Source organism: Anolis carolinensis, chromosome 1 (assembly GCF_035594765.1).
Source record: "Anolis carolinensis isolate JA03-04 chromosome 1, rAnoCar3.1.pri, whole genome shotgun sequence".
Lineage (NCBI taxonomy): Eukaryota > Metazoa > Chordata > Lepidosauria > Squamata > Dactyloidae > Anolis > Anolis carolinensis.
In genome coordinates, this window is record NC_085841.1 from 206272126 (window position 1) to 206290698 (window position 18573).

General features: G+C 40.1%; 1 long non-coding RNA gene across 1 annotated transcript; it reads left to right on the top strand.

Moving 5' to 3' along the window:
• Positions 1-7749: 7749 nt before the first annotated feature.
• LOC134294146 (uncharacterized) lies at positions 7750-16829 on the top strand. Its single transcript, XR_010001118.1, has 2 exons — positions 7750-8179; positions 16408-16829. It is a non-coding gene; the product is annotated as an uncharacterized LOC134294146 (long non-coding RNA).
• The last annotated feature ends 1744 nt before the right edge of the window (positions 16830-18573 follow it).

Consider the following 18573-nt stretch of genomic DNA (forward strand, 5'->3'; position numbering starts at 1 on the left):
AAAAAAATGTTGCTTCAAAAATCCCCAAAAATCAGTGGCTGGGTCAAACATTATGAAACTTGATAGGCTAAGAGTACTTAATTTTTGCTTCCATTCTGGCAAATTTCATCATAATAGCTTTCATAATGCAGGAGAACGAAGCCTCTGAATATTGACCATTAATGAAGCAATTCGCCATAACGAAAGAAAAAACTCCATTTCCCAGAAGCCTTAGCAAGCCAATCAAAGTGGAAGGAAGAAGGACAGGGAGGTGTGGCTATCGATCTGCTAACATTTTAAAAAAATGTTGCTTCAGAAATCCCCAAAAATCAGTGGATGGGTCAAACATTATGAAACTTGATAGGCAAAGAGTACTTAATTTTTGCTTCCATTCTGGCAAATTTCATCATAATAGCTTTCATAATGCAGGAGAACGAAGCCTCTGAATATTGACCATTAATGAAGCTTTCAAAATGCAGGAGAAGGAAGCCTCTGAATATTGACCATTTATAAAAGCATTGGGCTGAAGCCAACGTTTCTCCAATAGTACTATGCCCACTTGCAAACTACAATTCCCAGGTGTTCCAGGCCCTCTCTCCTCTTAACATTCCCCACCCCCTTTTGTCCTCACTTAGAATCATAGCGTCATTGAACAGTAGAGTTGGAAGAGACCTCGTGGGCCATCCAGCCCAACCCCTTCTGCCAGGCAGGAAGACCCCATCCAATCCCTCCCAACAGATGGCCATCCAGCCTCTGCTTAAAAGCCTCCAAAGAAGAAACCTCCACCACAGCCCGGGGAGAGAGTTCCACAGCTGAACAGCTCACAGTGAGGAAGTTCTTCCTAATGTTCAGGTGAAATCTCCTTTCCTGTAGTTTAAAGCCATTGTTCAGTGTCCTAGTCTGCAGGGCAGCAGAAAACAAGCTTGCTCCCTCCTCTCTATGACTTCCCCTCACATATTATACATCATGTCTCCTCTCAGCCTTCTTTTCTGCAGGCTAAACATGCCCAGTTCTTCAAGCCACTCCTTATAGGGCTTGTTCTCCAGACCCTAGATCATTTTAGTTGCCCTCCTCTGACCATCTTGACCAAACTTTCATACAGTATGTGAATTCTTGGAAGGTATGAGAAGTTTAGAGAGAAGGAGGGAGGAAGAGGTTTGAATTTTGGACTCCAATTGTGGCATGATTCCCCACTCTGCCAGCCACTTGGGCAAGTCACACACTCTCAGCCCAGAAAAGCCAATGGAACAGGAAATAGCACTTTCAAACCAGGAACTAATTTCCTTATTCAGAGGCTGATGGCCATCTGTCAGGAAGGATTTGATGGTGTACTATGATTTCTGTTCCTGGGTGATAAATGTCATTTCCTAATTGGTTCTGTCATAGAAACATGGCAAAATCTATGACACTGCCTGAACTTTGTGCAAGCGACATGGATGGAACATATTATGGTTTGGTCCACCAATTTAACAAAGTTTCAGCCACAAAAACAAAGTTTCTGAAGTAGAACAATGACTTTCACAGTAAAGACAACCCAATGAAACAGGAAATAAGACTTTCAAACCAGGAACAGATTTCTGCAATTATTAAAAAATGGTTTATTATAAAAGCTATGAAAATTCGCCAAAAATCAGAGGATAAGGGAAACGTTCCAAATTTTGGTGAGCTATCAGTGTTAAATCTGTTCTACCACTGTACCAAGTTTGAAGAAGATCACTCAAAAAATGAGGGCGGGAGAGTCCTGTAAAATCTCCCCTCGTGCTGTTTTTTTTTGGCCACTGCGCATGCGCGTCCGCCATTAACGAATTAATTTAGAAAATAACGAATTTTCGTTAATTTCGAATTTTTTGGGGGGCAAAATTCGGAAATGACATCAGAAACGAAACGCTGGCGCCCCCTACTTTCGAAACGAGTTTAGAATCAATTTTTTCATGGATCGCTCAAGCTTAATATGCACCATGTTATGCTATATGTTTGTTTGTTTTTTAAAGCCAGGTCTTTGCCCCAGGAAGACTGCATTCTGTATTTGTCAATGGGGAAACAACAGCAAATGCTCTGTATAAATTTGCAAGTTTACCCCTTTTAGAACTGATTTTATCTTTCCTCTCTTGTAAGACTGTTTAGGCAGGAAAAGGTTAATTGAACCAGATGTTTCCAGGCGCAGAGAAAGCTTTCACTGGAGCTAAATTTGATGCCTGCTGAGACTCTACACCTCTTTCAGTCTTTACTACTATATAAAATTACAGGGAAATTGGTAAAATAAGGTTCAACCATCATTTTGAGGCAGGAGCTATAATGTCACAGAAAATCTGGTCCCTTTCAAAACTTGTATATTCCAGCATTATTCCAGGCACTTGCACTAAATATATTGATTACCAGTGAAGCTGCATTGATTTACATGAGAGAACTAAGCACCTGCTTAATTATTTCCTATTGGAATTGATGAAACTTAAAACTGCTTAACTTTGGCTAGATTACGACTATTATGGAATGTGTTTTTACTCATCGACATAAACTGTCATATTGTTTTCCTATTCCCTTCTTATGGTTTTAATTTTTTGGCAGAATAAATAGCAGTGCATATTGTATAAAATATGAATACAATCAATTTCTTACAGGTGAAGTATGCATGTATAGTGCAAAGAAAGATTTGTGTTTTTCAGCACTGAAAAGACTCCACAATTAAGAAGTCATTTCAACAGTACTTGTTCCGCTGAAAGAAATAATAAGAGCATTCATTTGTATGGAAATTGGGAACAGGTGTTTTGTACCAGGAGCCAAGCTGATTTTTTTTCTCCAGAATACATTCCTATAAGAACAAAACGTGGGATATTTCTCCCCACTCCCCCACTTTCCTCTTACAATTGTCAAAGAAAAGTCTTGAAATATTCTCCACCATTTTGTGGCAGCTACCATTTCCTCGCAGTGATGCTGTGGAACAAGACTTGGAAGAAAGGCACTGTGGAGGATATGAAATCATGGCTAGTTTGCCAACACAGTTGTTGCTGCTCAATCTAACAGGCAGCAGGGGGAAAAAAAAACATCTGGAGTGTAGTGGGTGGGAAAAAAAACCTGTATTATTGACATTGCTACCAGTGAGGCTTACCTAAACACATCAAATTACCAAAAATTCAGATGTCTAAAATATACTTAAAATTTGAGGAGTGACAGTCAGTTTGCACTCATTAATTTAAAACATTTCTTAATCAATTTTGCCCCTTTCTGTTTCTAATGTAACCCCCCCCCCCCCAAGAAAAAAAGAAGGGCGATGAGCATGGGACATCACTATTATTTATGCAAACACTCTTCACAAACCTAGTCCCATCTGTGAACATTCCTCTTTTGTACCCAAATTTAGTGATCGCCTTTACCCCAATTACTTGACACCAAACAGAGTAGTAAATTTCTAGAGGTCATTTGGTGCACGGTTTTATTTGTACCAGTCAAATATTTGTTTATACAGTCAGCCTTCCGGATTCATGGATTCTGTATCCATGGATTGAAAATATTGTTTAAAATATATTCTGAAAATGTTGACATTGCCATTTGATATAAGGGATAATAGATTTCATTATTATAATGGGACTTGAGTGCCCATGGATTTAGGTGTCCATGGGGGTGGGGTGGGGGGGCAAGTGGTGTTCCTGTAGCCAAAAGCTTCAGGAGAGTACTACAAACGCATGAAAGAACCCTCAGAAACTACCTGAAGAAGGGATTTTGATCCAGAAACAAGGATTACAAAATACCCGGGAATCCTTGTTGTTCTACATTCCTTTATGTTTTACATTCCTTTTGCGCATCTCCGAGACATTAACTTGCATGGGACAATGATGAATTTATCTAAAGTGTGAACCACAATTTACAGTTGTTTATTCCGTTGACCATGCATTTCTAAGACTTTTATCTATGTGGGACAATACTGAAATTCAAAGTGTTGTACTCAGGCACTGAACAATACTTATCTGTTACTGAAAAAACATACAAGCATGAATATAATGTTTGATGTAATGTTGTAAACAGTTTTCATTTGTGCATTACTCATGCACCTGTAAGGTTTATAATTTGTCTGTTACCATTGTTCTATTCTGTATATTAGTTAGTAATAGGACAATTGTATCTCTACACGTATTATAGATTTCTGTGTACTTTAGTGTTCCTGGAGCCAAACCAAGGCCCCACTGTAATGGTCTTCTATCAAGTGAATTTTGTCTACTTTCTGTTGGAAATAGCAACCTTCTCCAAGCTTCCACTAGTTATTTGTTGTGTACATTTAGAATGCTTACTTTATTGTATATATGTTTATTGGTATGCAATTTTACTTTTGTTTTAGGAAGGTCTACAGACCATGTGATCAGGTCTGGGCTTGTTCAGGACTCAAACTCCATTTTTGAAACAGTTGTATGCTTTTAGACTTTGTAAGAACAGTTTGATTTCAGACACCAGTAGGAACAGTATGTTTAGAGACTTTAGTAGAAACAGATGTATGCTTTAGATTTCAACAGGAACAGTATGCTTACAGACTCCACTGGACTTTCAGACTAGACAGAGACTCTATTAGACTCTCAGAACAGAGAAATGCTGTTGATTCTAAGAAAGATGCCCTGTGTTACACAGAAAAACTACTTCAAATATTATTTATATCTGGGTTGAGAAGCAAAGTACCTGTATGTTGAATACATGAAGTCTGTGAGTAAATTATGTTACTTTTAAAGAAGTCTGCTTATTTTTGTCTCTTGAGAGCATGATTTAAAGACAAATATATTTTAAGGGAGAGTAGGTTTATATATGTTTTGTGCATTGGCATATTTTTGTCCCTAACAGTTCAAAGAAATATCTAGGTTAGTTGTTTTCAACCCAGATGTTTGGGCCTTCAACTCCCAGAAATCCTAACAGCTGGTAAACTGGCTGGGATTTCTGGGAGTTGTAGGCCAAAACACCTGGGCACCCACAGGTTGGGAACCACTGATCTAGGTACATCGGTTTAACAGCTGAGAAACTGGATTGCCTTACATGAATGCCATTTCTCCAAAAGGTTGTGTCATAGTTTTTCCAAAGGTTGTGACTTTTAACAAGGTCATGCTTTTCCAAAAATCTCTAGAAGGTTATGGAGATTTACATTTTCCAAACTTTCCACAATGTGTTTGTTGAAAGTGAATGTTTACTGTCTTGGGCTGTACATTGGTGACCTAAATGAGAAGCTAGATTGTTATGTAAAGTGCTCCCAAAATCCTCATTCAACTGGATTCTGTTTTGGAAACAAAAATTCTGGAATGTAAGAAAAAACCTAAAAGGGTGTGAGATCCTATCTAACAGAGACCATGAACACATTTTTCCTTTAAACCAGAGCTACATGTTGTATGCCCTACCCCACACAGTGAATGTTTCCTGTCACATAGTTGGCATTCCCCCTCTGCACAGACCTGCTATTTCCATTGACGTCACTGGGAGTTCCAAGAGCTGAACATCCTGCCAAGTTCCCTTCAGCTGTAGGGACAGCGACTGGAAAATTCAGGGAGAGGCATTTCACAGAGTCCTTGGCATTTTTCCTAGATAAGCCCTGGAGCATTATCAGGCTTTATTGGATTCTCCTAGTTAACTGAAGCTATTCCATACAGAACCATTGAGATGTGACAGAGACGAGACTGAAGTTGCCGTTCTACAGCTGGTTGGAGCCCAAGGTGGTGCAGTGGGTTAAACCCTTGTGCTGTCAGGACTGCTGACTTGAATGTTGGGTTGCTGACCTGAAGGTTGCTGGTTTGAACCAACCCAGGGAGAGTGTGGATGAGCTCCCTCTATCAGCTCCAGCTTTCCTCTGAAGCTGAGAGAGTGTGACCAGCCCAAGATCACCCAGCAGGTTTCCATGGCTGAATGGAAATTTGAAGGCTGGTCTCCAGAGGTGTAGTTCAGTGCTCAAGCCACTACATCACACTGGCTGTTTCCAAAGAGGGGCCATAACAAATGCCTTAAAAGACCGGATTTTCAACATCAGTTATTTTACTTAAAGTTGGAACCAAGGGTGCTGGAGAGGAAATAATGTCCCCACCTCAACTTTTGCTATGATAGTTATGATGATAATGATAATATAAGAGAAAATGGGAGGGAGGGGGAAAGAGCTGAGGTTTTCATCTGACATTAAGTCTAGTTGTGTCAGACTCTGGAGGTTGGTGCTTATCTCCATTTCTAAGCTGAAGAGCCAGCGTTGTCCATAGACACCTCTAAGATCATGTGGTCAGCATGACTGCATGGAGTGCTTTTACCTTCTCACTGCAGCAATACCTATTGATCTACTCACATTTGCATGTTTTCGAACTGCTAGATTGGCAGAATTGGGGCTAACTGTGGGAGCTCACCACGTTCACTGGATTTGAACCACCAACCCTTTGGACAGCAAGTTTAGCAGCAGAGCAGTTTAGCCCAGGACCCTTCCACACAGCCCTATATCCCAGAATACCAAGACCTGTCCTTTTGATATAAGAGTTTAACAGCATATGTTAAAGTAATAATTATTTAAAATAAAAGAAAATGGCCTTTAAAACAGCTGCAAGAGTTTGAACTGAACACAGGCTGGACTAAAGGGGTATATTGTGTAAATGAGACACACACAGAGATTCATATCAACCTGCACCTGAAATACAGCCAAACAAAGCAGAAACATTATACTAAATCTTTTAAAACCATTATTTCATTTACAGTGGGCCCTTCCACACAGCCATATAACCCAGAATATCAAGGCAGAAAATCCCACAATAGCTGCTTTGAACTGGGATATCTGAGTTCACACTGCCATATATTTCCGTTTAAAGCAGAAAATGTGGGATTTTATTCAACTGTGTGGAAGAGGTCAACGACTTGATTCTCCCCATTGCTTGGTGCAAAATAGTGGAGTTAATCATGACAAATCCAATATCATTTTTCTGCCTCAAACATTCTTGAGGCATATGAGCAAACTTTAAAAAATAAAAATATATTTCTTTTTGCTGAAACATCCCAGAATCGTATGAGCTGACCTCCAGCTCACATCAATAGCAAGTCTCAGCTTGAAACAAGGAGGGAATATAACCAGGATTTGTTTTCTTCTCCTCTTCCTCGCCCCATGGCTCTTGCCTGTCAACGTGTGGCATGTCCATCTCCTTCACAGTGCATCTGTACAGCTATTAAATTGGATAATCCCCCTGGCCTTTGATACATTTCTGGACATGATTATTTCATTACTCGCAGTATATCAGTAGGATCATAATAAAAAAAGGACTTCTGACAACCTGCCAAGAGTTTTGTGGCCTTGTAAACACAAAAGTGCTCCAATAAAATTTTATTAAGTGTTAAAAAGTCATAAAAAGTGAAATAACATAAACTACAAAATTTACTGTCCTCAGCAAATGCTGAAAATATCGTCCATAGTAAAATTAAATTAGCATGTAATAGAGAGAAAGAGAGAGAGAGAAAGAGAGAGAGAGTGAGTGAGTGAGAGAGAGAGAGAGAGAGAGAGAGAAGCTGTGTGGAGTGAGCATTCAAAGATACTAGGCAGAGAGAAAAATACAATCATGTGCATCATTAAAATTTCACTTATTGAGAGCTTTTCCTTTTGGAAAAAAATATATTGTAGGGAAGTGTATTTTTTGGGTTAACTCTGCAGATTAAGGACCAAGGTTTTAAGGTCAGTAGTGTTCCTGAATTTGTCGATACTTCTTTGCTGAGCAATAATATATTGTAGCCAGTAAGAAATTATGGGTAGAGAAAAGAGGGGGCAATGTTTCGGCTGTCCACTAGGGTGCGCTGTGTGACAAAGAATCTATCTGGGATTGGGAGGGGAATCCTTCCTTACAGAAACAATCCTATATATATATATTTAAAACAATGTTGTCACTCCCCTCCCCCTCTAAAGAAATTGTATTTACTCCTTTTATTTCGTACCAACCGGAGGAAAAGGGGGGGGGGGGGGGCACACAATCGCTTCTTCTTAACGCCAAGGCGCTCCAGAGGCACGATTTCCCCGGAATGGCGCTGCTGGTACAACTTGAACTCCCAAAGCCAAGGCGAGGAGGCGCTTTCCTGCATTCTCAACCCGGTGGGTCTTATCTTTATGGGGTTTGGGGGCAAATACCCCCGGATCGGGGCTTTCCTGCCACTCCTCCATGGCCCAGACCTAGGACAGTCCCGTCCCAAAGGAGTTCGGCACGCCTTCGAACTTTCTTTGAAACCGGTAAGAATGGTGACGTTGTGGGTTTGCGTGGAATTCTTCCTCTCTCTCTTCTCGATTGTGTTGTTGTGCCAAAAGGAAAGCGGATTTATTGGACGGACACCACAGGAAGGAAGGAAGGCAGGGAGAGAAAGGAAGGAAGGAAGGAAGGAAGGAAGGAAGGAAGGAAGGAAGGAAGGAAGGAAGGAAGGAAGGAAGGAAGGAGGAAGGAAGATAAACGTGGCAGCACCTTTCAGACAGTTTACTTATTGTCGCACTTCTTCCGATGTAATACAAAGGCCCCTTCCACACAGCTGAATAACATCCCACATGATCTGCTTTGAACTGGAATATATGGCAAACCAGTTCAAAGCAGATATTGTGGTGTCGAAGGCTTTCATGGCCGGGATCACAGGGTTGTTGTATGTCTTTCGGGCTGTGTGGCCATGTTCCAGAAGCATTCTCTCCTGACGTTTCGCCCACATCTATGGCAGGCATCCTCAGAATCTAAGGATGCCTGCCATAGATGTGGGCGAAACGTCAGGAGAGAATGCTTCTGGAACATGGCCACACAGCCCGAAAGACATACAACAACCCTAAGATATTGTGGGTTATTCTGCCTTGATATTCTGGGCCCAAAGTGAGAACTCTCAGGGCCTAAAAACCTCAAGGCATCAAATCCGGCCCGATTTGGGAGCTAAGCAGGGTCACCTTTGGTCAGAACTTGGATAGGAGACGGCCAACAGGTGCTGCTGGGAACATTTCAGCGGAAGGAAGAGGCCAAACCATATCTGAGTGCTCCTTGGCAATTAATGGGGTCTAGGGGCCCTTCCACATAGCTCTATATCCCAGAATATCAAGGCAGAAAATCCCATATTACAGTAGAGTCTCACTTATCCAACATAAACGGGCCAGCAGAACGTTGGATAAGTGAATATGTTGGATAATAAGGAGAGAAGCCTATTAAACATCAAATTAGGTTATGATTTTACAAATTAAGCACCAAAACATGTTATGCAACAAATTTAACTGAAAATGTAGTTCAATATGCAGTAATGCTACGTAGTAATTACTGTATTTATGAATTTAGCACCCCAAAATCACGATATATTGAAAACATTGACTACAAAAATGCGTTGGATAATCCAGAATGTTGGATAAGTGATTGTCCCTTCGGGGAGATGGGGCGGGGTGTAAAAATAAAGTTATTTAGTATTGTTGTTGTTGTTGTTGTTGGATAAGTGAGACTCTACTGCAGGGGTCCTCAAACTTTTTAAGTGGAGGGCCGGTTTATGGCTCTCAGACTGTTGAGGGGCCAAATTATCATTTGAAAAAAAAATACGAACAAATTCCTATGCTCACTGCACATGTCTTATTTGTAGTGCAAACCCCCCCCCCCCCCGCAACAATTACTTATTTATTTATTTACTACATTTATACCTCACCCTCTCTCATCCCGAAGGGGACTCGGAGCAGCTTACAAGTTGTATGTATATACAATATATTATATTATTAGCATAGCACAATATTAGCATTATAAATTACTATATTGTACTATACCATTATACCGTAATATTATTAGTAATATTACATTTAATATATAATTAATATTATATTATACAATATTATTATATTGTATTATTATTATTAACCGCCCTGAGTCCCCTATTGGGTGAGAAGGGCGGGGTAGAAATACTGTAATAAATAAATAAATATTTTATTGTATTACATTATCATATTATCAATATTATATGTATACACAATATATTATATTGGGTTGTTGTGTGTCTTTCGGGCTGTGTGGCCATGTTCCAGAAGCATTCTCTCCTGACGTTTCGCCCACATCTATGGCAGGCATCCTCAGAGGTTGTGAGGTACCTCACAACCTCACAACCTCTGAGGATGCCTGCCATAGATGTGGGCGAAACGTCAGGAGAGAATGCTTCTGGAACATGGCCACACAGCCCGAAAGACACACAACAACCCTGTGATCCTGGCCATGAAAGCCTTCGACAACACAATATATTATATTATTACCATATCATTCATTTACAATATTTCATTTACAATATTGGTAAATGAAAGAACAATACAATATTTAAAAATAAAAATAATTTTAACCAACATACTGTAAACTTATCAGGATTTCAGTGGGAAGTGTGGGCCTGCTTCTGGCCAATGAGATAATCAAGTAGGATTGTTGTTGTTGTGCCTTCACGTCATTTCAGACTTTGGGCGAGCCTAAGTCTAAAACTGAGGGCGGGGGCCAGGTCAATGGCCTTGGAGGGCCGCATCCGGCCCCCGGGCCTTAGTTTGGGGACCCCTGCTCTACTGTATCTGCTTTGAACTGGGATATATGGCAGTATGGGCTCAGATAACTTAGTTCAAAGCAGATATTGTGGGCTTTTCTGCCTTGAAATTCTGGGATGTAGGGCTGTGTGGAAGGGTCCTGAAACCCCGAGTGCTACTTTCCCGGCCTCTTTCTTTCTTTCCCCGTTTCTCTCCATGCTCGGCCGATGTTTGAAGTTTTCCTGCCTGGGGTCGGACTGGGTGGCCTTTGGAGTCTCTTCTAAATGGGAGAAATTGGGAGAGGGAAGGGAAGGGCCACTTGGCAGAGAGCATGGCTATAGCCTACCCAATCCCTCCTGGGTCCCGCAGCCAGCCAGTGGTCCGCTCTGCCGGGCATGAGAGGAAACACCGGGAGCGCTGGAAGGAAATCCGCGGGGGCTCCGGGACATCCTCCGATTGTGTCCCACGCGTGAGGCAGAGGAGGGGAACCCCTTCGGGATGGAGGGCGACCATCCAGGGAAGGGAAGGGAAGCCGCCGGGTCGCTGCCTTGGCAAACAGGAACCTCCTCCCTCCCTCCCCAGAAGGCAGTGCCTCGGGCAGGATATCCCTTCGGCTGGGCGGGCGCGGCTTCGCCCTGCTCTGATCCGCTTTCGTGCCAGTTCCTCTTTTCCCCAGGAAAGGAAGAGCACAAAGCGTCCCTTTCTGCTTTGGGCGACCCACCCCATGGGCTTCACTGCTCTTTCTGAGGCACAGAACACGCAGAGGGTTGGGTTGGTTTGTTGTTTTGACAGTTCCTTCCTCTGAAACGGTGCCCACAAAACCTAGGGTTCATTGGAGGCCTTCCATCCAAGTTACTTACCCAAAATGAGTCTGTTTAGCTTCCATGGTCAGATCGAACCAATCAGGTGCCTTTAGGGCAGGGGTCCCCAAACTAAGGCCCGGGGGCCGGATGCGGCCCTCCGAGGTCATTTACCTGGCCCCCGCCCTCAGTTTTATCATATAATATACTAGCTGTGCACGGCCCCGCGTTGCTGTGGCTTAGTCTGGTGGTGTTGGTCAGTCTACATTAGGTTGTATTTATGCTGTGACCTCCACCTTCTTTATACTCACATTATTAGTAGTATTTGAAGTCTGTTACCTTCTTCAATTTTTGTGTTGATTGATAATTGCTTGAGATCCCTGTTGTCTTTGGTTTGTTGTTAGTTGTAATGTCTGATTCTGCTGAGTGCGGTTTATATTTTTATTGTGGTACAATAGTCTTTTTTTTGTTTTGTCTGTGTAGGTGTTTATTATTGTTGTTGTAGTGGTCATGAAGGTTGGATAAGTTAGATGCTACTGTATTGTTTTTTGGAGGCCCAGTGTAGCACTGACTGGCCTCTCAGCCTCAGTGCCTGGCTGTTTCTTGCCTGTGATGGTGTTGATTCTTATTGTTGTTGTTGTTGTTGTCATTGTTATTATTGTAATTGTTTTTTTGGAGGCCAAAAAAGTAGGGATTGGGGAGGGGGATGAGTTGTGTTGTCAAATTTTGTATTTGTTATAGTCACAATGCGTTGTTGTGAGTTTTGTGGGTCCGGATTGTGGTTTTGTGGTGTGGTTGTGTTGTTATAACTGAGAGGCAAGGCTTTTGTGTTGTGTTGCCAAGTTTTGTATTTCTGGGGCGTTTAGTTGTGTTGTTATCGCATGATGCGTTGTTGTGAGTTTTGTGGGTCTGGATTGTGGTTTTGTGGTGTGGTTGTGTTGTTGTAACCTGGAGGCAAGCCTTTTGCATTGTGTTGCCAAATTTCGTATTTCTGGGATGTTTAGTTTTGTTGTTATAGTCACTGCGCAAACAACTTTATCATTTTATATATATAGATTGTAAATACATATAATATTGATAATAATATTATAATGTAATACAATATAACACTAATAATAATACCATATAATAATATTAATTATATATTCTATATTACATATAATATTACTAATAATATTACGGCATAGTGGTATAGTTCAATATAGTAATATATAATGCTAATATTGTGCTATGCTCATAATATAATATATTGTATGTACATATAATTTGTAAGCCACTCTGAGTCCCCTTTGGGGTGAGAAGGGTGTGATACAAATGTAGTAAATAAATGCAGTAAATAATAAATAAATAAATTTTAGACTTAGGCTCGCCCAAAGTCTGAAATGACTTGAAGGCACATAACAACAACAACAACAACAACAACCCTAATTAACTTGACTATCTCATTGGCCAGAAGCAGGACCACACTTCCCATTGAAATCCTGATAAATGTATGTTGGTTAAAATTGTTTTTATTTTAAAATATTGTATTGTTCTTTCATTGTTGTTGTTCTTGTTGTTGTTGTTGTTTTTGCACTACAAATAAGACATATGCAGTGTGCATCGGAATTTGTTTGTATTTTTTTTCAAATGATAATCCGGCCCCTCAACAGTCTGAAGGATTGTGGACTGGCCCTCGGCTTAAAAAGTTTGAGGACCCCTGCTTTAGGGAATGTGCAATTTTGGAAGGGGGCTCTAATTCTATGCAGTGTAAAAGTCAGGCTGGATCTACACTTCCCTATATCCCAGGATCTGCTCCCAGGTTATCTTCTTATCCCAGATTGTCTGGCAATGTAGACTGTGGTCCCTTCTACACAGCCATATAACCGAGAATATCAAGGCAGAAAAATCCACAATATCTGCTTTGAACTGGATTTTCTGAGTCCACACTCTATATAATAAAAGCCTGGCTTTGGGAATAGGCCTTTGATAAATAGCACAGTGCAATAATTTTACCTGGAAATTGTACAATTGATTATGGATGGGCTTTAGACCATGCCTTTGGGTTTTGTTTTTGTTTTTTCGTGTCAGGAGCAACCGGAGTTGCTTCTGGAGTGAGAGAATTGGCCGTCTGCAAGGACGTTGCCCAGGACACGCCCGGATGTTTTGATGTTTTACCATCCTTGTGGGAGGCTTCTCTCATGTCCTCGCATGGAGCTGGAGCTGATAGAGGGAGCTCATCCGCGCTCTCCCCGGGTGGGATTCGAACCTGGCAGCCTTCAGATCAGCAACCCAACCTTCAAGTCACAAGGCTTTTATCCCCTAGGCCATCGGAGGCTCTGCCTTTGGGTGACATGATGTGTCTTAACATTGGGATGTATTTTAATTAGTTATCATTTTTAATATAATTTTATTTAATGTTTATGTTTTTATGCCCAAGGCACTGCACAAATGCCCTTTGTAAGCCACCTTGAGTCCCCCTCAGGGTAGAGAAAGGCTGGATATAAATATGGTAACTAACTCAATAATAATAAATATATTCCATTTCAAAGCAGATATTGTGGGATTTTTTTTTTGCCATAATGTTCTGCGTTATATAGCTGTGTGAAAGGGCCCCATGGTCCCTTCTACATGGCCATATAAAATCCAAATTATATGATTTGAACTGGATTATATGACAGTGTAGGCTCACATAATCCAATTCAAAGCAGATAATATGGATTATATACTTTGATAATCTGGATTATATGGCAGTGTGGAAGTTCAAAGCTCTGGGATCAGATCCAGGGATATAGGGCAGTGTAGGTCTAGCCCAAATGGATGTGTGTGTCTCTGGATTTATTGATTGATTTATTTTTCAAACTTATATGCTGCCACTCCCCTAGGGCTCAGGGCGGCTTACAAGAACCGGCTAAAATCAACAATTTAAAAACATCTTTAAAACATCTTTAAAACATCTTTTAAAAACATCTTAAAAACATTCTAAAAGCACCTTTTAAAACATCAATAACAGAACTCAAAAGCCTGCCGAAACAGGTGTGTCTTACATGCCCTGCGGAAGGCGACAAGTCCCACATTTATGCCGACCCCATATATTTTCTAGGGATTTCTTTAAGGCAAGGAATATCAAGAGGTGGTTTTGTCAGTTCCTTCCTCTGAAATATTGCCTACAGCACCTGTTGATAGCCTCCCATAGACATTGAAAATAAAAACCAGTTGGTCTTCAAGGTGCTGCCACATTTTCCCCTCCTTCCCTTCTTTTCTTTCTGTGGCCTCCCACAAATCCACTTTCCTTTTTGCACAACAAGGACCAAAACATGGGGAGGGAGGGAGGAGTACAAGGCCAATGGAGAGCCCTACTCTTCATCTATTTGCCTGGGGACGTGGTCCTAGAATGTCTTTGTAGGCAGATTTTACATACACATAACTTGATACACAGACACAGGGCCTGGCGGTTCAAACAGGCCCTATATCTCGGGATTTGATCCCAAGTTTTGTGCTTTAAACTGGATTATATGAGTCCTCACTGCCAGATAATCTGGGATAATTAGAAAACCTAGGATCAGATCCTGGGATATAGGGCCTGTCTGGAAGAGCTCACACACAACTCCTGAAGGAGTTATTTCAGAAGGCAGCAAGGCTTAATTGTATACACTTGTTCACTTTACAACCTATAATACTCAATAATGCACAAATGCATTTACCTTTGAGTCCCAGCTGAGATGCATGGCATTCACTACCCACTAAGTACAAAACTACACATGCATAAAGCTTTCTAAAATATTCCTCTTGTCCTCAAGAGAAAGCTTCAATGCTTGAGCAAACTTCCTTGGGAAGGTGCGTATGTCACTGAATAAAATGGAATTTTCTTTATTCAGGCAATTATATCATGCCTTATTTAGAACTTGAACACGCACCACATTTTTCATGACATCTCTGGGGTGCAAAGTTGTTTCTGCCTATTTCCTAGTGCAACTATTTTTGAGTCACATTTTCTGTTCTTTTTTCTCCAGTGGATATAATGTCCATTTCTAACCAGTTACATCAGCAACTTTCAAATTGAGTCAGGACTCAATATAGGTTAAACCTTGAGAAACGGTTCTTTGGTACTAGTTTCATATTTGACAACCACAATCCATATTGCTTTAATTATAACAGCACAAACAGTGAGTTGTTGCCACAACAGGCAATATCAGCTACAGAAATCCCCTAATATTCCAGATCCTAAATTTTGGAAAGGAAATCCCTTTCAGTTTGCCTATATGTATTGGTTTTGGTTTTATTTTTTAAAGAACTGTTTTAACACACATCTTCGAAGATTTTGCACTGTGAGTTACAATTGAATATAATATTCAATATTAAAGTGTGTCATGGATATTCATATTGTTATTTTTTATCATAGTGCTTAGGCCGCAAACTGCTTAGTGGCTTGCTTAGGGCCCCTTCTACACTGCCATATGACATCTGGATTATCTGCTTTGAATTGGATTATTTGACAGTGTGGACTCATGTAATCCAGTTCAAAGCCAATAATGTGGATTATCTGCTTTGATAGTCTGGATATGCAATCTCCCTTATTTTGGACTTCACTTACTTTATGTAAGTTAATTGAAAAAGCTGGTTTGGGAATGCCTTGTGATCTCCAACATTAGTAATTCTTTAAAATTGGTTATTGTTAATGCCTGCCCAAGAGCACATTATTTAATGTCTGCCGTATGACATATATATTTATTTCAGCTACATTTTAATTTTAAATTGTATGCACCATCTGTATTTTGGGTTGGGAGCAACAATTGCTGTAAGTCTGAAAATCAAGTTTTCTGACCTCAATAAGATCAAAACATAGCAAAATCAAAGGTTTTTAGAGTCCTTACAAAAAAAAAATGCAGGGATGACCTTGCAAGTTGATAGACCAGAAAGAAAGAGTATGTCTGCATTGGTGCTTGCTTGTGGTTGTTTTGTTTCATAGAGTAGGAAATATTACAAATTCCTCTAGGATCAATTTTTCTATTTTGCATGAATCTTGCTAAGGCCAGCATTGCAAAGTGCAGGCCTATTGCAGCCTGAAGAGAAGAAAATGGTGTTTGTATAGGAAGCAATAGCACCAGAGCTTTATTTGGGTTATGTTCCTGTCTCTTTTCATACTTACCTTCACTGTTCTTTGTGTATTTGTTTGTTTTGCAGGACCCCCTTTGATATCAGATTCCAGCCTTTTGACTTTGGAAGAACCTTTTCAGGGTACACTGTAATGACTTTAAATCTTCATATCTTTTCAAACAAGACACAATTAGCTGTTTAATAAGAACAGGTTAATTGAACTACAGACTTAAAAGAAATGCAGACTTATTTCAGCCAAAGCACTTTCCTCCTGATAAATTATAAAAGAAGAGTCTGATATGCTGTGATTTTATTTTATTAGCCACAACTCATAAACATGTATGCTTCTGATTTGCTGTCACAGTGTATTGGTTAAGGGTAAGCAGACGTATTGATTAGTTTGAGTTTCTCCATTTTCCAATGCTAAATAAATTCTGAGCTCTTTCTGAATCTTATGTGGCTTGTAATGGCTTTTAGGCAAATATAATAAAAGGTTGACTATTTCAAGATTCCTTTGGGATGTTTTCTTTCAAGATTCCTTTGGAATATTTTCAAAATTTGCCACAAAATTCATATACATTGTGTATGCTTTTTATAATGTATGCAATTCTTCCATCATTTTACAAATAGTAAAATGAAGTTTTATGCATTCAGTAATGAATGCATTTTGTGCATGCCTTCTTCTTCCCCCAATAACGTTTGGTATATATGCATTGTTTGGGAAATTGTAATGCAGATTTCAGAGAAGTACTAATATCAAAAGACATGTGTATTTTGGTTTGCTTATTGAGTCTAGAAGTACAAATTAGGTTATATTCTTATCAAAATGTGAACTAAATAAAATTGGGTTGCTGTGAGTTTTCCCGGTGTATGGCCATGTTTCAGAAGCATTCTCTGCTGGCATTGCACTCACATCAGTAGCAGGCATCCTCAGAGGTTATGAAGTCTGTTGGAAACTAGGCAAGTGAGGTTATATATCTGTGGAATGTCCAGAATGGTAGAAAGACCTCTTGTCTGTTTGAGACAAATGTGAATGTTGCAATTGGCCACCTTGATTAGCATGGAAGGGCCTTGTAGCTTCAAAGCTTGGCTGCTTCCTGCCTCGAGTAATCCTTTTTTGGGAAGTGTTAGCTGGCCCTGATTATTCTCTCACCCTGGACATTCCACAGATATATAAATATCACTTGCCTAATTTCCAACAGACCTGACAACCTCTAAGGATGCCTGCCATAGATGTGGGCAAAACATCAGGAGAGAATGCTTCTGGAACATGGCCATACAGCCCAGAAAACTCACAGCAACCCATTGATTCTGGCCATGAAAGCCTTCAACAGCACATTAAATAAAATTATCTCCTATCCTTAATTGTAAAAGGAAATGTTTAGGTTTGAAGTAAGTCATGCCCTTCTGACTAAACACTTACCATCCAGCATTCTGCCAGCCCATTTATGTTGGATAAGCGAGACTGTATTTTAATATGAATTTTATTTGTTACCTACCTCTCCCCTTGGCTCAGTATGGATTACTACACTGCTTAAACACATTACCATAAAATATATAAAAACACATTGCCATAAAATACACACGAAAATACATAGTAGAAAGATAAAACACACAGAGGTGGGCAACTGTAACACTCCAGATGTTTCTGGACTGTGGCACCCTTGCCATTGATGTCACTCACCAGAGCTGATAGATATTTTAAGCCCGAAAAAGTGTAGGCTCATTTTACTATAAGAAACAAGACTGTCCCAAGAGACTTTCAAGATGAATATTTGTTAGAGTCACCCAACCAGCAGGGGGCACACTGCCCTAGCAGTCCAGTACTTTCCTGTGTTGGTCTATGACCAAAATAAATGATTTGATTTGATTCAATTTATCCTCACATGGAGCATTCAAGGCAAACTAAGAAAATTCTTAATCTGAATGCCCCATCTATGCTAAGTTTAAAGAGGTTTATTGGGAGTACCATATCTCTAGGCATCCAGACTCCTGGCACTGATACTACAGTAGAGTCTCACTTATCCAACATAAACGGGCCGGCAGAATGTTGGATAAGTGAATATGTTGGATAATAAGGAGAGATTAAGAAAAAGCCTATTAAACATCAAAATAGGTTATGATTTTACAAATTAAGCACCAAAACATCATGTTATACAACAAATTTGACAGAAAAAGTAGTTCATTACACATTAATGATATGTAGTAAATACTGTATTTACGAATTTAGCACCAAAATATCATGATATATTG